This window comes from Myotis myotis, unplaced genomic scaffold (genome assembly GCF_014108235.1).
Source record: "Myotis myotis isolate mMyoMyo1 unplaced genomic scaffold, mMyoMyo1.p scaffold_m19_p_3, whole genome shotgun sequence".
NCBI lineage: Eukaryota > Metazoa > Chordata > Mammalia > Chiroptera > Vespertilionidae > Myotis > Myotis myotis.
Genome location: NW_023416335.1, coordinates 128,021,548 through 128,047,308, shown reverse-complemented (window position 1 = coordinate 128,047,308; position 25,761 = coordinate 128,021,548). Strand labels below are relative to the sequence as shown.

Sequence of the window (25,761 nt, the reverse complement as noted above, 5' to 3'; positions counted from 1 at the left end):
AAATAGAAAGAAATCAATTAGAGCAATTATCATTGTCTTCATCATTATAATCATCTTTATCATAATAATGAGCAACATTTTTTAAACTCTTCATAGCTGGCAAAGTGCTTTAATTTTTGGTACCTCTCACATCTCACAATCTCCTTGAGAACGGGTATACCGTGTTATCTATTCCCCTAGAATTGAAAATTTTTTAAAATACAGAAAAGTAAAACCAATAAGCAAATAATAAGATATTGTGTCCATGTCTGGTGGCATTTTAAAGAGATAAATGCAGGAGAAGGGCCCTGGAGGAAGGAAGTCAGGAAGATGTGTTGTTAGCTGAACAATGGGGTTATGACTATTTTAAGATCCCTAATGCTTGGTTAGAAACTGCCCAGATAACATTAAAATACATGTAGAAATATATATTTTTAACTAATAATTATGAAAACACTTAAATAGTTCTAAAGGAAAATGTAATAATAAATTCACATGTAACCATCAGCAATCTTGTTTTCTCTATATCCCTACCCAGGTCCCACATAACACATACTAGATTATTTCGAAGCAAAACTAAGGTATCATATCATTTCATTTAAGAAAATGAAAATATATTTTATAAAAGGAAACTTAATTCATTTGAATTGAATGTGGATTTACATAGAAGAAAATACTCTTTGATCCAATCACTCACAATTGGTGTTTTTTTGTTCGTTTGTTTTTTTTTTTTTTTTTTTTTGGGGGGGGGGATTTATTTTCAAACTCCTGCACAACTTTGGCCCTCTTCTGTCTGTGTGAATAACATATTCTACCTGACATTTAATAATGCTGCAAACTCTCCCTGAAGCTAACCAAAGGTTTTGTACGTTTTCATTTATGTGATACAGTGTTGAGTAAAATGGATTCATATAAATGTTCATTGGATGACTGATACATAGATAAAATGATATAAACATGGCTGATTTTGGGTAGATGACCACGGTAGACAAGTGTTCATCCAAATCCTTTAGCCAAGACACTCAATTTTTAAACTGCTTGCCACAAACAACTTAGTGATCTTGAGCAAGTCAGATAACTTTTATGGATCCTTTGCTCTCATTAATAAAATATGGAGATTACATGCTGGATTCCCTCTAAAATGGATAGATATTATAGTTTTCAACACTAAATTGTGTTATTCTTTTTCTGAAGTACTTTATAATTACTTCTACTGTATATATTCAGTATTTTGAGGCCAGAAGTCCTTGTTCAACAGTGACTCTAACCTTATTTAAATAAGCTTTATTCCCTGTGCAAGATAAGTATGCCTAATATAGAAAAAGAGCAATGATGAACAGGAAATCAGCAGTAATTATAGTGAGCAAATCAATCTTCAAGGAGAGAACTTGAACACTGAAAGCAAAACCATCATATCTATCAAATCTATGAACTTACATAATTTGGTATTTCTTTAAATGTTGAGTACAAATTGACCGTTATCAATTTCTTTGGTGATAACCCTGTGTAAATATATGTGACGTATATTAAACTCTAAATGTTTAATGTCAATAAGTGGGTTATTATTTTTAGTAGATATTTTCCTATTATTTTCGCTGCTGAAATCCAATGTGAAATATAAATGTTAAAAATACAGAGATTGTATTTTAGAATTTTTAGAGATTCTTTTAAAAAATATATTGGCTTTTTTAAAAATTTGTTCAGTGATGAAACACAGAGAAGGAAAAGCCACCTATTTCCTGAAAGTGGCTTTTAGGAAAGAAGATCACCAAAACTGAGTTATATTGTTACATAACTCCTTACAATGCTTTGTGCTGGTCCTTGAGCATCTATTTATTATTCGCTCATCATATATTAAAACATGAAAAGAAATCTGAAAATAGTTTTAATATTCTAAATAACATTAGCTCTTATTCATATTAGCTTTGCCTGACCTAGGAATCAGTTACTGAAAAAATCATTATGCTTTGCAGTATTTTCTTGTATGGCTAAGAATACTAATACCAACTCATTTCCCAAGAGTTGAAGATAGAGCTTTTCAAAGATTAGTGAAGACAGAATTCCAAAAATCCAAGAGAGGAAATAGTTCTCCTTGGCAACAACAAAACAGAGAGATGCATATAGGTACTCAAAAACACACACACACACACACACACACACACACACACACACACACACACATGTCTAACTGTAATTCAAAAAGTCACTGAACCATGCTTTTGCTTATAGAGAACAAAAATATACTTAGAAAAAATATTCTCACGCTCTAACTTTAGCTAGTTTCTATTATTCACACAGGATGCATCATACTCAAAAGAATGACCAGGGAACTTTTAAAAGATTAGAGGGTATGCTAAAACAGTTATTTTGTGTAAATGTACTATTTGAGCACCTTTATGTAATGGAAATATCAGCATGGACTTAACATTTTAGCATTCAAGGTGAAATCTTAGGCATCTTGAACATCTGTGGCAAAGATGAAGAGATTTACAGTCTTGTCAACTTGAAGGTAACAACTTGAAGAAAAATATTTACCCATCAGATATGATTTATTAGTCAGCAGTCTTAATGAATAGTATTTTGGATAACTTATAAAATATTTTAACAGACTGTTGAATCTCAGAGGGAAGGTGGGGGGTGGGGTGGGAAGAAATCAACCAAAGAACTTATATGTATATATTTATAACCCATGGACACAAACAATAGGGTGGTGAAGGCTGGTGTCTGGGAGCTGGGGGGGGGGTATAAAAGGGGGTCAATTGGGGGGGTAGGGACATATATAATAGTTTCAATAATAGAGATTTTTAAAATTATTGTAGCTTATGTATAGAAAATCACTCTGTCCAAGATATAGCTTTACACTGAACTATCTCATTTGTAACAAAATTGAGGGAATATTTTAAGAAAATTATAAAAACTTCAATTTTAAAGGACAATGATGTGGACTTATATTTAAGAAATAATTTTCTTATTTTATGCCTATTTTCCTCTTTAATAATTTAAATTTAGATTGTATTTTATAACTTAATTTTGAAATGTCTTCCTGAACTTCAACCCAAATTTCCAAGTAATGAAAAAACATTAAAGCTCTCTAAGTACTACAAGAATACTTAATCATGTCAACACTGCAATAACTTGAGGGGAAGATTAAAAAGACTTTTTGAAAATGGTATAGTAAGTTGTGGTAAATATATTAAAGCTCTTGTGATATACATAAAAATCCTAAAATGTTTATTATATGAGAATAGTGGGAAAATTGGTAGAAGAAAGAGTTGAGGAATGCAGTTCAGCAGCTGAACACAGAACACTTGCCTGGAAGTCTGCATTTCCAAAGATACGCCTCCATTACAAAATCTATTGTGTACAGAACTTTGAAAAAAACCTATGCATTCTGCCAGTGGACCCAGTCTCCCCTCTTGCAGTCATCGTGTGTAAGTCAGAGTCCCCTAAAGAGCTCGAATAGACGCTTTGTATCAGCAATTTGAGCTTTGAAGCATCCAGTTAGAGTGTGAGGAGCCACGTTGAGCAATGGAAATGCTCACAGACTATATGGTGATGAGAGATCCAACAGGCTTTGGGTTTGGCGTGTGTGCCACTGTGGAGGATGTGGATGCAGCCAGGAATGCAAGCCCACGCGAGGTGGATGGAAGAGTTGTGGAACAAGAGAGGGCTATCTCAAGAGAAGAGTCTCAAAGGCCTGGTGCCCACAACTGTGAAAAAGATATTTGTTGGTGGTATTAACGAAGACAACGAAGAACATCATCTAAGACAGCAGTTCTCAACCTGTGCGTCGCGACCCCTTTGGGGTCGAATGACCCTTTCACAGGGGTCGCCTAAGACCATCGGAAAACACATATATAATTACATATTGTTTTTGTGATTAATCACTATGCTTTAATTATGTTCAATTTGTAACAATGAAATTGGGGATCACCACAACATGAGGAACTGTATTAAAGGGTCACGGCATTAGGAAGGTTGTTGAGAACCACTGATCTAAGAGATTATTTTTAACATATGAGAAAATTGAAGTGATTGAAATCATGATTGAGACAGTAGTAAGAAGAGAGGCTTTGCTTTTGTAACCTTGATGACCATGACTCCATAGACAAGATTGTCACTCGGAAACACCACAGTGTGAATGGCCACAACTGTGAGCTAAGGGGAACCCTAGTTAAGCAAGAACTGGCTAATGTTTCATCTACCAAAGAAGTCAAAGTGGTTCTGTAAACTTCAGGGATTGTCGTGGAGGTGGTTTGGGAGGGAATGACAACTTTGGTCATGGGGGAAATTTCAGTGGTCAAGGTGGCTTTGGTGGCAGCCATAGTAGTGGTGGATATGGTGGCAGTGAGGAATGGTTGTAGTGGATTTGGTAATGATGGAAGCAGTTTTGGAGGTGGTGGAAGCCACAGTGATTTTGGCAATTACAACAATCAAGCTTCAACTTTTGGACCATGAACAAAGGAAACTTTGGAGGGAGAAGCTTTGGCCCCGATGGTGGTAAAGGCCAATACTTGGCCAAACCACAAAACCAAGATGGCTAGGGCCGCTCCAGCAGTAGCAGTAGCCATGGCTCTGGCAGGAGGTTTTAATTACTGCCAGGAAACAAAGCTTAGCAGGAGAGGAGAGCCAGAGAAGCTGCAGCTTATAATGGATTCGTGAACTCATCCAAGGACAGTGATGGCAGGGTCTAGCTGCACAAAGAAGATGTGTTAGGTAATACTCATGTGTATGGGCAAAAAAACTCAAGGACTGTATTTGTGACTAATTGTATAAAAGGTTATTTTAGTTTCTGTTCTGTGGAAAGTTTAAAACATTCCAACAAAGAGTTTTAATGTAGTTTTGTTTTTTGTTTTTGTTTTTTGCGACCATGCTATTCATCGCTAAATGTAATAGTCTGATCATGATGCTGAATAAATGTGTCTTTAAAAAAAATTCTATGATGTCAAGTGCTTGCTGTAGTCATAGCAATGCATTTATGGTGGCTATTTGAGTAAGAGCTAAATGTTACAGCTAAAATCTGATCAAACCCTTTGTGTCTATTAAAAACCTAAATATGAAGAAATGTGCCATTTTCTGGCTGTGATGACTTTTGTTGTCAGCTAATGGAAAATTGTTTTGAGTAAATAAAAATACATCTTGATAGCTACATTTCTATCTCTTTGAGCCTATAAGACCCTGTGTCTATCAAGTTTTTCTTCAAGCTTAAGCTTAATCCTATCTATTCCATTCTCCCCCTACCCACAATACTTTCTTACCTCTGGAATTTGGTTAAAAAGAACATAAAATTAAAAACAAACAAACCCTTGCCAGTTTGGCTTAGTGCAGTGGTTCTCAACCTTTGGGTCATGACCCCTTTCAGAGTCGAATGACCCTTCCACAGGGGTCGCCTACACCATCGGAAAACACATTTTCAATGGTCTTAGGAACCTGGACTCCGCTCCTCTATCTGTCTCCAGGTGGGTCCGCCCACATGCAGATACACTCACATATGAGTACCCAGCATATTAAAGGGTCGCAGCATTAGGAAGGTTGAGAACCACTTGCTTAGTGGATAGAGCAGCAGTTCTCAACCTGTGGGTCGCGACCCCTTTGGCAGTTGAACGATCCTTTCACAGGGGTCGCCTAAGACCATCCTGCATATCAGATATTTATATTACGATTCATAACAGTAGCAACATTACAGTTATGAAGCAGCAACGAAAATAATTTTATGGTTGGGTCACAACATGAGGAACTGTATTTAAAGGGCCAGAAAGTTGAGAACCACTGGGATAGAGAATCAGCCTGCGGACCAAAGGGTCCAGGGTTTGATTCCGGCCAAGGGCATGTGTTTCTCTCACATAGATGTTTCTCTCTGTCTTTCCCTCTCTCTTCCACTCTCCCTAAAAATCAATGGAAAAATATGCTCAGGTGAGGATAAAAAAAATAAAACAACAACAACAACAACAAAAAATCCATGAAGCTCCAGATTCAATCAAACAATCAAAAGGCGGGAAGTAGTCTGAAGGAAGTATGTTTTGTGTAAGTTCATCTTGGACTTGAATACCTTCATAAACCATCTGTTTTAGTAGAACTAAGTAGTACTATTAACAGTAGAACTCTGCTTTCTGTACTTTATTGAGTCCTTGAATTAATTCATGTGTCAGCCCTGAAAATGGCTGCAATAGACAGGCAGATACAAAACCTGCTTGCAGTGGAATGATTGCTTGAAGGAGCACAGTTTCAAAAAGAAGCAGGAAGTTAAAATGAGAAAAAAACCTCTACGTTGTAGTCATATTATGAAATAATCCAATAATCTCTTTCCTTTGACACAGGCACCTAAACTTGTCACTTCTGTTGTGTTTGGACACTACTCAGAAGGGGACAAGAAGAGCACACCCACATTCACCCTTACTTTCTTTCTCAGCAGTGAGATCCCTTTTCCAGAAAAGGGAAAATATTGAACCAAGATGAAAATACACATTTGTCTTCATCCTTCTTCAGCATCTCTTAGCGTGTCAACTAAATGAAGCATCTACAGGCAGAAACAAGGAAGTTGAGACCACTGAAGTTCAGAAATAGTCCCATTCATGTATTCAGTCACCGTTTTCTCCTTCAATCAGCCAGTATTATGAGTCTTTCTGTTGTGCAGCTCTATGTTATAAAATGAAGACATAAAGCAAAGCATGCATGATATGTGATCTCAAAAATATAGTGGTTGCAAAAAACAAATTGCATTTGACTTACAAATATATTTTTGTTTATCAATGCAAAAGATAAGAAAAAGTGGATATTAAAAGTTTTTGGGTTTCTTTTCCTGAAGGACATGCTATATTGAAGTCAATAGCTCTCTACCATTCCCCGTTAGCTGTATTCCCACTCTGCCCCCTAAAAACATTGAACTGCTGATCCCAAGTTTAGAATACACTGGAGAGTCTCTGTTTTTCAAGTTTTGTTTAATTATACAAACTGAAAAAACTAATCTGCAAAGACTACCGAGTGCTGTGGGAACATGCAGAAGGGCATCCAACCGATCTTGGTATAAGTGAAGACTGAGATACATTTTGAAAAACAAGTAACTGTTATCCCAGTGAAAAGATAATACAGAGAAAAAAATTGTTTCTTAACCAAAGGGAACAACACATAAAAAGACTTAGCACCTAGAGGTAGATACTATGCTGTAGCATTACACATAGTAAAGTTTTATGAAAATAGAGGAGCAAAAGAGGAGTTGAAGTCTGCAGGAGAGAATCTGAAGCCAGATTAAGAAAGGCATTTTATACCATAACTAGAGGCCCGGTGCACAAATTCATGCACAGGTGGGGACCCTCGACCTGGCCGGCAATCGGGCAGTCTCGCCCAGTTCTGACAGGACTGATCAGGCTGATCAGGGCAGTCTAGCTGGGGAGAGGGACTGCAGGAGGTTGGCTGTGGGAGTACACTGACCAGCAGGGGGCAGCTCCTGCATTGAGCATCTTCCCCCTGCTGGTCAATGCGCATCATAGCAACTGGATGACTGGCTGAGTGGTGGGCCGGTCATAATGGTCGCATAGGCTTTTATATATATATAGATAAAGAGTCTGGGACTTATCTGAAAGCAGCGGATTGATACTAATGGTAGATCCTATTTTCCTAGGTAACAATCAGCTCGAAGATAATCAAGGGTTTTATGATGACACTATCTTCGGCTCTGGCCCCAAACCTAGTTGGTCTTCAGGACTCTAAGTCCCCTCCTCTTTCCCTTACTTTGGGTCCTGAGTTAATTTCACTATCCTCTTTGGCATTTTTTCTTTTGGGCTTCTTTCCTCTGGCATCCTGAAAGTTATTCAGCCAAGGGCGCCAAGTCACATCAGATGACTAAAGCAGCTTAGCCTCCAAGCTGCTCCTTCACATCAGAGTTCTGGAAGAGGCTGAAAGTAGATTAAGGTTCAAGATGATGTGGTTTCCTTTGGCATTTCTTCCTTTCTCTTTTCTATTTTCTTTCTACCTACTATTATTCAGGGAGGACTAGGATACATTTTTTTCTTTTATAATCAGCTAAAGTGCTCCTCCAATATACAGTATTTCAAAAATTGAATTTAAAAAAACCATTCTATTAATACCAAAAGATAACATGCTTCAAAATAAAACACTCAGAATATCATTTGTATGTTTAAATTGATTGTTAAAATGACAAATACTAAGATAGTCATTTTTCCCCTGTGCTTCATGTCTTAACACCACAGGTTAGAAAATTAGGGCAGTCGGTCCTTTCTGTGTCAGGTTTGACTCTTTCTTCTTTTAATGGCTTTAGTGAAATTTTATAAGCATTTGGACTGAGGTTAAACACCCCAAATAAAAAGTTAATAAGAATTAGGAAAACCATCACTTATGAGTGCTGGTCATAGCTACAGAAACTCCAGTCTTAAGAAACTCACAAAATAGATGGGCTTTTTTGTCATTTTAGAATTATTTTATTTGGATTAATTTAATCTTGATTTTTCACTGCCCTGCTTGAAATCTGTCATTGGTTTCTCATAAATTTCAAGATAAACATAAAACTCTAATCAAGGTATGTAAAGTTGTAATGGATCATTTATTCATTGTTGTACCCATCATTCAATAATTATTTATTAAGCATCTACTATGTCATGCTCTTTACTAGTTGTATTGTCCATCTGGTTTCTGCTTAGCTTTTAGGCCTTTCTCCTCCACTGTTCCCATTCATACTCTTCATGACAGCCATCCTGACTTACCCGAAATCCCCTAAGCATGCTCAGTTCAGCCAGACATCCTCCACATCATCCCTAGCCTGTTTCTACTAGTTAGCCAACAATGTCTTTTACCTCTTACCTGTGTAGCATCATAGTTCAACAACTGATCACATGGGGGATTTTAAAAAAATACACATTCCTTCCCCGTTGGTGTGTCTCAGTTGGTTGGAGCATCCTCCCATACATGAGAAGGTCATGGGTTTGATTCTGGTCAGGGCCCATACCTAGGTGGTGGGTTTGGTCTTGTGTGGTGTATGTACAGGAGACAACCGATCAATGTTTTTCTCTCTCCCTTCTTCTCTCCAAAAATCAATAAACATAAAAATACCATTATTAAAAACACATGTTCCAGGCACCCAACCTCAGTGATTTGGATTCAGTAGATTTCCAGTGGAACCTGCAAATCTCATACACATCAAACACAGGGATTGGGATAATTAGGGTGATTTTTAAACAACCTTATTCCTTCAGGCTCAGCTTAGTTATCATCTCCATTAACAACATTACTTGACCTCATCGGTTTTCTTAAACTATCCTATTATGTATTCTATAACAACAGTTGTACTCTTCAAACTGTACTCAAGGTAATTATATTTTAGGTATTTGTTTTTGTCTTCTGACTCTGAATAACTTAACTATCCTGTTTATACTCTATCCTCAGTGATGAGCACAATGCAGGCATGCAGAATCCTGGATCAATGTTTATTCAGTGAATGAATAAGCTTGAAGACAATTATATTTAATTGCATTATGATACCTTAAGAAATAGTGAAGACTTTTCAGTGTCTAGACAAATATTACTGACTTTTGTCAGCACTGACTGACTGAAAAGTAAATAAGACAATCTTGCATATTTCACTCCCAGCTATGTCTTCACCTAAACGCAGCTGTATAGATGAGCCAAGGTAAATATAAGAGGACCTACCAATCAACTAACTTACTAATTATTGAAATATAATAAAGTGTCATTTTTTTTGGTATGCAACTGAGATTTGATGAGATTTTTATACAGTAATAGTTAATAGTCTGATATGATCTTCATTCCAAAAATCAATGCCAATAACTACAAATGCAAATACTAATAAATTAACACAGACAGCAGTTCTCAGAGTTGAGTCAAACATACCTTTAAAATTAAGGTTATTATGGTTGAATTATGTCTTTTAAGTGATTAGTAAATATTAAGTCTTTTATATTACAAATCAGCTTTTTGAAAATATAGCTTATACCAGTTTTTTACTTTGCTGCCCATTTTGATTGCTCTGAATGCTCCTCATGATGCAAATAGTTGTGAAGGACTGAGAAAAGGTCTCCTACTTTTAATATATTTATCTGTTACTTCTTTGTATTTTCTGCTATTTTTTTCCATATATTTGATGATAACTTATTGAGGACATAAAGGTTTTTTAATATACTCTTGTAATTTTGACTGTTTATTCATTGTGATAAAGAAACCCTTTGCCTGATTTAATGCCTTTGGATTTGATTTTGATCGCATTCATCCTTGTAAGGTAAAAATCACACCTTAACCAAGTTACACTTATAATACCCCGAAATTGACCATATATTCCATATGCATAATTTTATTTTATATATAAAGCAAGCACGGTAATTTTTATGCACACTGAAGTTTGATAAACACTAATCTGAGAAAGGAACAAACTAAGTATCTCTTTGCAGATGTTCAAGTAATCAAACCATTCTGCATTTAGAATAACCCGAAAATTGCAAAAGAGCGTGAAGATGGGTGGAGAGCTTCAAAATGTTTCTCTTCTGCCTACAGGATTAATTCTATGCTGCATTAGTATTAATCCTAAATAAGTTTTCCTTAAAAATCAACAGTTGATTTTTATTTTTATTGAATATCAATGGTTAATAAAATTATGTTTCAGGTTAACAATTTTATAATACCACATCTGCATATTGTATTGTGTGTTTACCACCCCAAGTCAAGTCTCCTTCCAACACTATTTACTGCACCCCTATCTTTACCCTCTTCTCACACACGCCCCCCACCTGCCTTTCCTTTTGGTAATCACTATACTGTTATCTGCGTCTATGAGATTTTTCTTTCTTTGCTTAATCCCTTCACTTTTTCACCCACCCCTAACTCTTCTCCCCTCTAACAGCTGTCAATGTCTTTTCTGTATCTATAAGTTTGTTTCTATTTTATTCGTTAATTTATTTGAAAATCAACAGTTTTTATAACATGATACTGAATTTCACTTTACGGAAGGGTAGCATTTAAATATATCTTAGTTAAATAAATACCCCTATGACAAAACTCCATTGAATTGTAATTCCTACATTTTTTCTTAGTTTTTCCCTACTATATTTTTGCACAACTGTTTTTTGTTTTTGATTTTTTACCGAGAGAGATGGGGAGAGAGACAAAAACATCAATGATGACAGAGAATCATCAATTGGTGACAGGGAATCGAACTGCAGCCACCAAGTTTCCAGGTTGATGCTCAACCACTGAGCTATGCCAGCCAGGTTGTCCAACTGTTTTAGAGAGGCTTTCTTAATAACTGACATTAAAAAAAAAACTACACATATTAAAAATGTAAATTTTGATACATCTATGAAAGTGAAAGGAATTTTAGAGACAAGAAAGGCAGTGTTAGGGAATAAAGAGGATCCATGAGAGCAGAATGCATACATGAAGGATAGAAATAGCTCCAAGACACCAAAATGCTTTCACAGAAGATAAAGAAAATTCACAGGATACTGGGAAGAAGGAAACATATTTTCACAGGGGATAGAGGAATGTTTCAAGATAAGGAGGAGAGAAAGAGGGGGGTACCATGTAAGTTTTGAGCTTGAAACTGATACTATGTAGAGGAGTGACCAATAGGAGTCCTAAATTAAGGAAAAGTCCAATTAGAAAGGGTCAGGTTCAGACAAAGAACTATAGCCTTTATAAACCTGGATACAAAGAGACAGGAGATTTTGGATTTTTTATTTTTCCATTAGAGAAACAGAGCAGGCTGCTTTTGTTGTTTGTTTGTTTGTTTGTTTGTTTGTTTTTCCATTTAGGGGCCCCTACCCAGGGGGTCTCATCTGGGGCCCCTTCCTTGGGAAAATTTGTATATGTTTCCATTAACTTCCACATTTTTATTAAACAAGCCTTTAGTCTGCAAGTTTATTCTTTAACTTCACTGGACAAGGGCCCACAGAAGAAGAATCTGCACCCTGAACCCTACATTTCAAAAAAATCACCACCATCAAAATAATTCTGGTATCAATAAGCCCCAAAAGTTTTCCTATGATCCCCTGTAATCCCTCCACCATACCTGTCAACCTTCCCCTCACACACTCCTGTCACAGCCAGGCAATCACTGATCTGCCTCCTGTCGCTATAGACTGGCTTACGTTTTTCTAGAGGTTTACATAAATAAACTGGTACAGTATATACTTAATTTTGTCTGGCATTATTTATTTAATGTACTTAATTTAAATGATTGCGCTTTCATAATTTTCACCAGTTTCACTGAGAAGTAGGTCCATGGAGCGCCTCACACTGTCAACCAGAAGTGGAATTCCTTCTTGTATTTCTTAAAGCACGGTTTCCTTTAATACTTTGAACATTTTTACTATAGTTGCTTGGAAGACTTTGCTAAGTCAGAAGTCCACCGCTTTCACAGACTGTTTCTGCTTCTGCCCCTGTGTGTGAATCACATTTTTCTCGGTATGGATCCCCGTTTCTATGTATGGATCGCTGTTTCTTTGCGTGCCTCGTAATATTTTGTTGAAAGATTGCCATGTAGATAATGTATTGTGGTAATTCTAGATACTGATCTTCCTTGTTCTGTTCAGAACTTATTATTGCTTGCTTCTTTATCTGATTAGGAATTTGGCTGGATTATTTTGGTGAAGTCCATTTCCCTGCAATGTGAAACCTCTGATATCACCCCTCAGAGGGTGCAGGCATGGACATGCACACAGTCACCCAAGGATGGGAGTGTTTTCAGCAGAGCTCTCTTTGGCTCTTCTGCGTTTGTTTTTCTTCTCCTGTTAAGGTGTTTGAGTTCCTTGGAATTACACCCAGCTGTTAGGCTCTACTAATTGCCAGAGGATTGCACTCTTGTTTTTGGCAATACCCTGGGATGGCGATTGCTTTACCTTCTGATCCATGAAATATATTTCTTTACCTTCTGATCCATGAAATATTTCATGGATCAGAAGGGCTAGTTTTATTTATTTGTTTTGTTTTTGCTTTTTGTGTGTGTGTTTTTTTTAATAGTAAATCAGGTCTTGTCATCCCCTTGATTAAAACTTCCCAGTGACTTCTCATTATACTGCCAATAACATCAGAGCTACTTCCTGGGGCCAAGAAAACACACCTCCCCCTTCTCCTCCTCACCATCCTCCCCATGTTTCAGGTTCCAACATGCTGGGTCTCTTAAATGGGCCGTGCTGGTTCCCACCTCCAGTCTTTGACCTTCTTGCTCCACTCTGGTCCTATCGAATCTTTACATGGTTGGCTGCTTCTTGTCATTCTTCCCAGAGGCATCATCCCGGACCACCGCATATAAAACAAATCCCTCCCTCCAGCTCCCTCAGGACCTCAGCCTCTGTCATAGGCCCTGGTGTTATCCTCTTTAGGGCACTCACACCAGTGCCCTGAGTGTTTCTTTCAGGCCTCCTTACTGACTGCCTGTCTCCCCCCTAGATGAGCATGTGCTTTCTCTGTTTTGGTCGCTGCCACATCCCCACCACGAGGAATCCTGGGTCTTGGATGCAGGAGTAATTTTTGAAGTCAGGCTTTTAGGTTTCTTCTGAAACTGGAAGAGGTGTTTGTGTGTGTGTGTGTGTGTGTGTGTGTGTGTGTGTGTGTGTGTGTTTTAGCTATTTCTTTCCCTGCTTCTCTCTTATAAACTAACTGGCCTACAGTTACTCTATTGCCCTTTTAGGGCTACCAGGCTCCTATTAATTGCTTGTCATTTAAAATCCCCATTGTTTTCAAGAGTTTCCTTAGGCTTATTCTCCCCAATAAAGTCAGTTCTCCCAAGGAGAGCTTTGGAGCTCATTGTTGGTTTGTTTTGTTTTGTTTTGTGTGCCCTGCCTCACCCCATGGGCAAAATCTCTGAGTCACTGCCTCTGAGCTGGGGAGAGGACAAAGAACAATGTCTCTTAGAGTGTCTGCTATGCTTTATGAGCGGGATGCTGGGTGAGGATGGAAGCCTCTGGTTTTTGGCTTTCCTCTACCAGCATAGAGCCTCTGAGGCAAGTACCATGTTTATAACATATGGGAAAATTATTTTCTGCCTGCCGTGCCTGAATAATGCCTCCATCTTATGAGTGAAAGCTGAATGGAAGAAGGAAACCCCCTATCTCTTGGCATTTAGCCTCTGCATACAGAACTTGGGAGGATAAGAAATGCTTGAAACCTTCTTTATACTACAGTCCCTGATGCAGACCTGGGGTAAGATAAAGCCCCATTATTTTGCTCTCACCTGACCAGAGAGAAGCTTTAGTCATGCTGACCTGGGGCTGGGGAAAGAGGAAACAGGTTTTAGTTCAAGAGTCACAGATGATCATTGTTCTTACTGAGATTTAATAAATTTTATTGAATACTAGAGGCCCGGTGCACAAAATTCGTGCGGGGGGGTGGGTCCCTCAGCCCAACCTATACCCTCTCCAATCTGGGAGCCCTCAGGTGATGTCTTACTGATGGCATAAGCCCGCTCCCCATGGTTCTCTGCTCTCTGCAGAACTGCCTGCCTGTCTGCTCTCTGGCTCACCGCTGTGGCCAGGGGCAAGCAGGGCCCTGGTGTCTGCTCTTGATGAGGGACAAGCGGGCTGGCAGGACCGGACACTCCAGTGGCAGAGCTGAGGAGACTGAGTGCTGCCATCTTGTGGCTATGGATGCCACCATCTTTGTGACAGAGTGATGGTTAATTTGCATATTACCATAGTTTTGGCCTGTTGAGATTTTTTGATTCTTCCTGATTAAGTTTTGGAATGTTGTATTTTTCTAGGAATATGTCCATTTCCTCCAGGTTGTCTAGTTTTTTGGAGTAGAATTGTCCATAGTACTTTTTAACAATCATTTCTTTTCTGTGGGGTCTATTGTTATTTCGCCTCTATCGTTTCTGATTTTGTTTATTTGGGTCCTCTCTCTTTGCTTCTTGGTGAGCCTGGTTAGAGGCTTGTCAATCTTGTTTATCCTTTCAAAGAACCAGCTCTTGGTTTCATTGATTTTCTGTATTATTTTTTTGGTCTCTATGTCATTTATTTCTGCTCTAATCTTTATTATCTCCTTCTTTCTGCTCACTCTGGGCTTTTCTTGTTGCTCTATTTCTAATTCTTTGAGCTGTAGATTTAGATGATTTACTACCATTTTTTCTTGTTTGTTGAGATAGGCCTGTAGAGCTATAAACTTCCCTCTCAGGACTGCTTTCATTGTGTCCCAAAGGTTTTGGATTGTTGTGTTTTCATTGTCATTAGTTTCCAGGATGTTTTTAATTTCTTCTTTGATCTCATTGGTAACCCAAATAATATTTAATAACATGCTATTCAGCTTCCAAGTGTTTGAGTATTTTGAGTTGTTTTTATTGTAGTTTATTTCTAATATTATGCCCTTGTGGTCTGAGAAGATGCTTGGTATGATTTCAATCTTCTTGAATTTGGGGAGACTTTGTTTATGACCCAATATGTGGTCTATTTTTGAAGATGTCCCATGAGCACTTGAGAAGAACGTATATTTTGTGGCTTTGGAGTGAAGTGTTCTGAAGATGTCAATTAAGTCCACCTGATCTAGTGAGTCATTTAGGGTTGCTGTTCCTTTGCTGATTTTTTGTCTAGCGGATTTATCCAGTGATGTCAATGGTGTATTAAAGTCCTCTACTATGATTGTATTGTTGTCGATATCTTCCAGGAGTTTTCTTATGTAATTGGGTGCTCCTGCATTGGGTGCATATATGTTTATCAGGGTTATATCCTCTTGTTGTATTGATCCCTTTAGTATTATGAAGTGGTCTTCCTTATCTCTTGTTATGGCCTTCACTGTGAGGTCTATTTTGTCCGATATAAGTATTGCTACCCCAGCTTTTTTTTCATTTCCATTTGCCTGAAAGATATTTTTCCATCCCTTCACTTTCAGTCTGTGTGAGTCCCTTCTAATGAGGTGGGTCTCTTGTAGACAGCAAATATATGGGTCATGTTTTTTTATCCATTAAGCCACTCGATGTCTTTTGATTGGACCATTTAGTCCATTTAAGTTTAAAGTTATTATTGAAAGGTACTTGTTTGTAGCCATTTCTATTTTTTTGTGGCTGTTTTCTTTCTGGGCTTTTTATTTCTTCTTTTTACACCAGTCTCTTTAGCATTTCTTGCATTGCTGGCTTGGTGGTGATAAACTCCCGTAGCCTTTTTTTGTCCGTGAAGCTTATTTCCCCTTCAATTTTGAATGATAGCCTTGCTGGATAGAGTATTCTTGGATTCAGTCCTTTGCTTTGCATCACTTTGTAAATTTCTGTCCATTCTTTTCTGGCCTGATGTGTTTCTGTTGAGAAATCATTTGATAATCTGATGGGGGATTCTTTGTAGGTAACTCTCTGTTTCTCTCTTGCAGCCTTTAAGATTCTCTCTTTGTCTTGTACATTTGCCATCATTATTATGACGTGTCTTGGTGTGGGTCTTTTGGGGTTCATTTTGCTTGGGACTCTCTGTACTTGTGTAACTTTTTTCTTCCCCATATCTGGGAAGTTTTCTGTCATTATTTCTTCAAATAGATTTTCTAATCCTTGCTGCTCTTCTTGTCCTTCTTGCAGCCCTATTATGCATAAGTTACTTCGTTTCATGTTGTCCCGAAGCTCCCTTAGGCTCTCCTCCTGCTTTTTAATTTTTTTCTCCAGTTGCTGTTCAGATTGAGCTTGTTTCTCTGCCTTGTTTTCTAATTCGCTAATTCGGTCCTCTGCTTCTTCTAGTCTGCTGTTGAAACTTTCCATGGTGTTTTTGATGGTAGCTATATCACTTTTCATTTCTTCCTGATTCTTGCATAGGTTGTTGATTTTCTCATCCATCCGGTGAATGAATTGTACAACCATTATTCTGAATTCTTTTTCTGTCATGTTGCATGCTTCAACTTCATTAATTTCCTTTCTTGGCAACTCCTCATTGTCTTTCCTCTGGGGGTTGTGTCGTCTCTTCATTCTGATTATCTCCCGATGGTTCAAACGTCAAGTTGCATGGGCCTGGGCCGTGTGCAGTGGGAGCCTCCCACCACCCTAGTGTCACTGAAGAGCTCTGACACTAAGATGTGTGGTTGTTGTGGGTTGGTGGGAACCAGGCTCGCTCAGAGTCAGTGTTGCCAGCCCTCAATGTGGCCTCGTATGCGCCCTTAGAATCAGGGACCTTGCCTGCACTGTGCTGAAACAGAGAACCCCCTGGAGCGTGTTGAAAATAAGAGCCCCCTAGCGTTCACCAGGAGTCAGAGTTCCCCAAGAATCCATTATCAGAGTCTCTGTTGCTTTGTGCGACCTCTCCTTGAGAATCAGGGTCCCTGTGTGCCCTTGCACCAGGAATTGGAGTCACTGGCTCTTAGTATGAATGCACAGGGAATCAGGATCTCAGGCACAGGTGATAAGAAACACAGTCAAGTCACTGGTGCTTGGTGCTGCCTCCTGCCCAGAGAATCGGGGTCCCTGGGCCTGTGCTATGGGGGACAAATTCCAGGTGTTCGCGTGATTGCTCCCAGCCCAGGACTCCTGAACCCAGCCCTATGCGGGATCAGTTCCAAGGTGCTCGCGCACTTCCAGGCCAAAGTTCCTGCAGCACTGAGGCCCCTGCAAGGGGTGGGTCTATCAGTTAGTTACTCTGGCACTGCCCGTGAGCCTGCGGGAAGGGGGGATGGGCTCTGTTACTTAGGGATCTGCCGCGGGGATTTCTGAACTTTTGGTGTCCGCAGGTCGCTGTGGTCACAGGTCTCTGTCCCCAGTGGCTGCAGGGTCCTGGTATGCATCTGAGATCAGACTGGGTGGTGCTGAGGCTAGGATCCTAGTCTCAAGCAGCTCTGTTTCCCAAGATGGCGTGGTCGCTGTCAGCTTTATTTTTATTGACTTATCTTTCCTCTTGATCTTACCTATTTATTTTTTATCTTATTCTATTCACTGTGCTAGTTGAGAATTAGTTAACTTACAAAATATAGTCACAAAAATTGACAATTAAATACCTTTTAATTGACACAGTTTTAGTTGCAAGATCCTTAAATTTTATTTCTTGATTTTTCAACTTTGTAAAATATTTATTTACTAAATGAAGAGTTCTTCATCTCTAGACATTGTCAATTTCACCTAAAATTATGTTAATATTGGAAACATATTTAGCAAATGGATTTTCCTCTCTTATAGTCCACCAACTTCTCAAAATAATGCCTTTTCTAGTTTGTATCAACTACAAACGATGATTTTCTTCTATAGTTATATTTGAAAGGGGTAGATGTTTCTGACTGTTTTTCTTTTCTCTTACTGGGAGAAAAAAGAAAAATAAAGTATGCACATTGTTTACTCAATTACTAATATCTTCCAATTCTTTAATACTTTTTTCTGTTACTTGGGCCACATTTTTGAAAAAAAAATCCTTCTTGGAACTTTCTTGAAGGCAATTTTCCCCCCATCATGTGACTAAGTTCTTTACAAAATGCACATTTGTTTTCCTGCATTGCACTGTTTCATTGAGTTTTATGCTGCTTCTCCATTTCAGGGTCTTCCTTTTTTTTTGATTCTATTAGTTTACTCAAGTATATCAAATAAAAAAAGAATAAATGGGAACTAAAGTGATACACTTTATTTTGGTTATGAGTGAAAAATAATCTAACTTGTATTGACTAAATCATAAAAGGATATTTATTACTTCAAGAAAAGTCCAGGAATATAATAGTTGTATTCAAGTTTTTAATAACATCATCACAGCTCAGTCTCACTTTTACTTTCCTGTCTGGCCGTTTTAAAGCAGTATGTTCTCATGATGCCTGCTGAAGGATCTAAATTTATATCTGCTCAGGGTTACATCCAGAGAAATCTTTTCCACATCAGTAACCATGCCACTATATAAAAAGTACCAAGTTTTCTCTCATTGACTGAAAGGGTCTTGTACCCATTTCTGACCCAGTCAGTGTGGCCAAATGAGAGTTGTCTCATCACAAACTTATCCCCCCTCAGGGAGTGAGGAGCTGTGCATAAAATCACTCAAATTATTTGAATGGAGCTTGGAAAAGAAGTAGTTTCCAAATGAAAATCTCTGTTAACTTTACAACAAAGGGGAAATTAATTCTGAGAATACAATACATTCCCTCTTCAAAAGGTAAGCGTCACGTTTATGTCTCTATTTTCAGTTTTGCCCTGGTCATAAACACTCCAAAATCTCAGTTAATTTAAACATGTATTTATTTCCCACTCACCTCACATGAAGGCTGTGGGTCAGCTTTGGCTCTGTTTGACTCAGCATGGCTCCTTGGCTCAGCAGCTCAGCATGACTTCTGATATTCTCATTCCCGGCCCCAAGTGGATAGAGCAGCTCCTATCTATGATGTGAATTATCTCAATAGAAGGTAGGGACACAGGGGTGATGTCAAACCAAATCATGCAATAACGTTGAAAGCTTCCAACTCAGGTTTGGCAAATACCATATTCATTCATATCCCAATTCCCAAAGCTTGTCAACTGGTCAAAAACCTGTGGTCAGTGCCAAGGCAACATATGTATAAGCATATGTATAATTCACTACAAGAGTATATAATTCCAGATTACAAGTTATTTTACCCCAAATTTTGAAGGTAGTTTTTTTTGGCATTTAGTTTTACTGATGAAAAATATGAAGTTGATCTGCTTATTCTTTTATAGCATACTAGGGGCCTGGTGCACAAAATTCATTCATGGGGGTGGATCACTCAGCCTGACCTGCACTCTCTCCAATCTGGGAGCCCTCAGGGGAGCCCTCTCCAATCCGGAGTTTCTGTCTGTCTTTGCAATCATATGAGCAAATTGTCTGAGACCCCAACCCAGTTTGGTTTGTTGCTCACAGAATAATAGAGATCTTTTTTTTTCTTTGCTCCATTGGTGGAGATTTCCTAGAAGTTGCAGAATATCTTCCTTTTAATTTTTCCTCAACACTTTGACTTTACTTATGTCTCTCACCTTTGCTTTCCCTCCATCCCCACCCGCAATAGTAACTGGCTCCAGGCTCACTTTGCTCTAGTGTCTAGGAGATCCTGCAATGCATCTGCCACCAGAACTATGATTCCCAGTATTCCTGCTGCTCCCTGCGCTCTTGGTTTCCGCTTCTGGTCCAGGGGCTGCAGAAACCAAAAGGACTGGGAATTCCAGTTGCCCCCAGGCCAGGCTGACAGGACCGAACACTCCAGTGGTGTCCCCGGGACCCCAGCTGCTCAGCGCCAGTGTGTGCATGCTGGCCACAGGCTTGGAGTGGGCAGGATCCTGGGGACACCCGCCGCGTCACCCTGGCGATGTGGTGGGCAGGCGGGCACCCCACCCCACCCCTGGACACTCAGCACCACTCAGCATGTGCATGCGCACTGCCCACAGGTCCACCATCTTTGTGGGGTTAATTTTTCATACTCACTCCTGATGGGCTGTGGGCGTCACGGAGGAACAATCAATGGCATATTTGTTTATTATTATTATTATAGATTTTATTGTCTTTGGTTTGGTGAAATTCCCATTGACTAACTTTTCAGATGCCTTGTTTTGCTTCAAGTACCTAAATCTAAACACTTTTTGTTGTATCATATGTGTATCACTAATTTTAATTATCTTTTGTTATTCTTTCTCTTCTATTTTTGCTAATTTGGAAGGAGTATAGTCTATTCATTGTTCTTTTCTAAGAGTGATTACCTCCATATCTTTAAGTAAAATCGCCTAAGCTTTTCACTTTTCATTACCAGCTACAGAAAGTAAACAATATCCTTTGATTCCCTGCTGTGAAAGATGAAGGATACCCTTTCCTGTCTAGCCAGTTTTCTCAGTTTCTGATACACTCTGAAGTATTTTTATATTTCTATTATTTTCAATATATTGGCTTTTAATTGCATCTTCAAATAGACTTTCAAGAGATGCTATGTTTTTAAAAAATTCTTATATATTTCGAAGTGCCCCTCTGTTTTCTTTTTGTTTGAATGCTGTCCTTGTTTAGAATATATATCTAATATTTCCCCCTGAACATTCTTTAGATATTAATTTATTTCTCTCAGTATTTTAATGTTATGCTTGAGCAACCTGGGTTCAAAGTAATAATTATATTTTATGTTTGGAACATATAGTTGTTTACATATACATATACATGTTTATATACATATAATAGTTTATGGTTTATTATCAGGAATTCTGTACTCCATTTTCTCTTTCTTATGACAGAGTCTCCATCCACATAGTCAGGACTTGCACTGAAGCAAATAGCTCCTTTTATGCTTCCTAGCCTATTTGTTCGAGATGCTTCGCCTGGGATAGCACCCATTTTATTCTCCATTTATATTTGCTCCTTCTTTTAGTATGTTTTAGTTCTGAAAAAAATTGTTCCAGGAGTTAATCTTTTAAAAAAATGTTAATTTTCCACATGGTTGAAAATCAGTTGACTCCAAATATACCTTATGCATGAGAGAACCAAGTGAATGTTGTATAATAGCTATATCACATTCTATTTTCTCAAATCTTTCCATATAATGCAACTTATCCTGAGTAAATATTTTTAAGAGGTTCCCAAAATTCATTATCCTCCACAATGGAAAATATAATCTCAATTATATCAAAAAGCCAGGAAACTCAGATGACTCAGGCTGAAGCCACAATTAATCTTTCCTATTCTCAACAATTGGCTCTGTACTCTACCTCTGACATTTATTAGCAAGATAAGAAAAATGAAGTAATACGTGATTTAAAAAATGCTTTGTTTCTTACTGAAGAATTTTAGGTATATATGTGCCAATTCAATCTCATCAGAAGGAAATTAACCATATAAAGTTCCATTAGGGAGATCCCTTATTTTTAAAACGTTTTAGTTGGAACTAGGACTGGGAACTCTTTTTTATTCTTCAGTTTATGGACCTAGACAACCTGGAACATTAAATAGTTATTCTGAAATTGTTTCTTTTTTCTGTGTTGTCAGGGAACCATCCATTAGTTGACATTAGTGGTCATCTGAATAAATCTGCACAGCAACAAGAAAGAAATGAAGTACAGATAATCTCTCTCTCATATATATATATAAATAGATATAGTCTCAAAAACATTTTAAAATGTCAATAATAGGAAATTTTCCTAGAAATCATTAAAAGTTCAAACAATATTATTAATTAAGTTCATGCCACCTGAAATTATTTAAAGAATTATTGATAACTAGAGGGCCGTTGAACAGATTCATGTACATTGAAAGGAAATTAATTAGAAGAAATATTTTAGAGGCCAGGGAGGGACCATGGGAGATTGGCTCCAGGGTGTGTCTGGTGTTCTCACCCAGTCCCCATCAGGGCTGATCAGAGCCCGAAAGAAACCATGGGAGGGTTCCAGGGTGTGTCCGACCCATATCACCCAGTACCTATGGGCTGGACCCCAGCAGCAAGCTATCATACCAGTCAGAGCGTCTGCCCCCTGATGGTCAGTACACGTCATAGCAACTGGTCGAACAGAGGATTGGACACTTAGCATATTAGGCTTTTATTATATAGGACTTTTGTAAGACATGACTTACAAAAGTCCTATATAGTAAAAGCCTAATATGCAAATAGTCCCCTTGACCAGGAGTTCGACCACTCATTATGACATGCGCTGACCACCAGGGGGCGGCATGGAACATGGCAGGCATTGGTGATGCAGAGCTGGCTCCGATGGGCCTCAATAAGAGCGGGACCATGACAGGATGGTGGAGAAGGTGAGCAGGCAGTGCCAGGCCAAAGCAGGTGCAAGCAGGGGCCCGATAGCCCTGCCAATGGCCCCACAGATGGCAACCTATGGCGGCAGTGAGGGGGTGGGACTGCCTGGCCCCGATCGATTGCCCCGCAGATGATGACCAGTGGCTGGCAGGCCCTGATCACCTGGTAGAGACCAGACTCCGGGCTGGGATGGGAAACTGGGGGTGGGTGGTGGCACCTGGCTGGGGGCCTGTGACCTCTCATCAGCTACCTGGGGTGGGGGTGATGGGGACAGAGGTGCGGTGAGAATGCGGGGTGTCTGCCGAGCTCGCGCTCACTCCCCCTGCTATCCTCCCCTAGGATGCCAGGGCTTGCATGCCTGGAAAGCCCCCATGCTCGGGTGCCAGGCGCCCACAAGGAGCCTGCCTCGCACCCACATGGTGTCTTCTGGGTGAGCTGGGCCACAGCTGCTGGGACTGCCAGGGCTGGTTGAGCTCCCCATGGGTTCGCACAGGAACCGGTCTGTGAGGCCAGCCGGGAGAGAGCACACTGCTCATCTGGCTTCTGTGTGGCACCGCTGGGCAGCCCAGAGGCCCACGCTGCACCCCGGCTTATGGCATGCAGCCGTGCTCACTGCATCTCTGTGTGGGGACTCAGGTGCTGTGACTCAGGTGGAGGGGTGCTTGTGGGAGTCTGGGGGCCCAGGTGCTGTTCCGGACCCAGAAATCAGCTGGGACCTGCCCTTCCATGCCAGACACTCGTGTTTTGATTGCTGGCCAGGCCTAGGGACCACACCCATGCACCAATTTCATGCACTGGGCCTCTAATAAATTTATAAAAAAGTACCCAAACTTACTTTTTTTTTTTTTTGCTTTTTTTTAACTTTAAAAACAAGGATTGGCTTAGGTATTTGGCTTTTTCTAAAATACGTTCTCAAAAATGACTCTAACAGTTTTACTGAAGAAGATGATTTAATGCTTATGATTGCTGGAAAATAAATTTGAATTATATGTGAATATATTTTGAACTATTTCAAAAATATTTTAATATTACTCTAAGCTTCTTATTTAAATGGTTGTGATTCACAGACTAAACATCCATTCAAACATGTTTCAAGATCATTATTTATCCATTCTCCAAAATACTGTATATTAAAATTTCCTATGCACACATGTTTTTACCACAGTCTTGGTGATCGACTTTTTAACAACAAAACATTGCTGTTGCCAAGAATTTAGATTGATGACTATGTTTACCTTGATAGTAATGGAAAATATTAAACAATGCAAAATTTATCCTTGGAGGTGTGACTAATGCTGCAAAAGTAATTCAACTTTGCTTAACTCAAGCAGTTTGTCTGAAAAGGATAAATAATAGCTCTGTCTTATACTTTGCTATTCAATGTCAGTAAACACATTTTGTACCAGCATGACTATTTTTATTCTTTCTTGTGATATTAACTCTATATTTAAATGTTTGTGTGGATATTATCATTTGAGCCTATTCAGTGATGCTGAGTTCTCACTAGGAGGAGGGGAGGGGGGGCTGAGAGGATGTTAAGTTTGCATAGTATCTAAAAATAAAAGTTTGCCCCTATAGTTGGATTGCTGAGGGCAGGCTGTTATGACAGCGAGCAATATCCAAAGGGATGAAAGTTCAGACCTAGTCCTAGGAGGATTTGGTACATAAAAGAAGGATTTAACAGTAATAATCATTTTCAGGTTGGAGAAAACCAGAATCAGTGGTAACTTTTTCAAGAAGAACTCAGTTCCTGAGAATGATAGTTTTATTTCTGGTTAAGCGGTTTTAGCACAGGGTTCTATTCCTAGCATATTGTTGAAGGACCTGGTAGAAAATTTGATGGAAAAAAATAGTCATATAGATGGGTTCACCCTACTGGTGAGGGAAGGAAAGAGAGGGAACAAGGGGAAGAGAATGTCTTGGGATACTTGGAAAGCTAAACTGAAGCTTCATAGGCAATTAGAACTTACCCAAGATGCCTGGTATGGAAGAAAGACTAATCCTAGGCACTGGGGTAGAGAACGTCCGGCCTGAGGGCCATATAAGGTCCATGAAATCATTTGGTCTGGCCCTGCCAAAGCATTAGGGGTGAGTTAATTAAATGTTTGACCAAATATAGCAGGCTAACTTTTAAGTTGATAATTTTGTATGGCCCCTGAATGATGTTATTATATATAGCTAAATGGCCCTTGGCAGAAAAAAGGTTCCCCACCCTTAGTTGAACAGAGGCTCCTAATTTCCTTTTGTCCTGCTCAGAACTGACTCAAAAACTAAGAAAGACTAATAAATTAAGGGCTGATTTGAGGATTTCCAACTATGATGAATTCAGAAAGTCAGGGGAAAAAATCAATAAAAATATTCCATCTATTCTTATGTTATTTATTAGGGTTGGGAACATGATGATTTATAAAACAGCTACAATATATTTTATAGACAATGCATATGTAGATTTAGTAAGATTTAATAAATTGTGGGATAATTAATTTCTCAACATTTGAACTTATACCCTGCTATAAAAAAATAGATTATATAAGAAAGCTTTTCTATAAAGTAGAATTTTTTTTAATATCTCATGTATGACTAACTTTCTGCATTTGTCTTCTATCCCTAAACACAACCTCCCTGAAAGCCTGTGTTATTGTTTTTTGGGGGTGGGGTTGTTTTGGTTTTTTAGCGCTGTATGCTCACCACCAGGAACTGACACAGAGAAAGGCCAAAAGGAGATATGCTGAATCAACAATACTCCATTATATGCCATTATATGTTTGGAGTGAATTAGAGTAATGGGATTTCTTGACATTAGTAAAATGCATATGTCTATGTTAAATTTATGTCTGTAGTACTTCCTTGCATATGCGTAAGTATCCACTTCTACTAGCTTCTATGCTTTTAGTATAATACTGTACACATATACAAGAGAATATTACTCAGTCATAAAAAAGAATGACATTTTGCCATTTGTGACAACATGGTTAGACCTAGAGAGAGTTATGTTAAGTGAAATAAGTCATCCTGAGAAAGACAAATACTGTATGATTTCACTTAGATATGGAGTCTAAAAACAAACAAACAAAACAAAACAAATGAAATGAAACAAATTCATAGATACAGAGAACAACTTGATAGTTACCAGAGGGAAGCCAGGGGGGATGAGTGGAA

General features: G+C 38.7%; 1 pseudogene; it reads left to right on the top strand.

Annotated features, from left to right (window-relative positions):
* Positions 1-3,217: 3,217 nt before the first annotated feature.
* On the top strand, positions 3,218-4,571 carry LOC118650584 (annotated as a pseudogene).
* Positions 4,572-25,761: the final 21,190 nt, after the last annotated feature.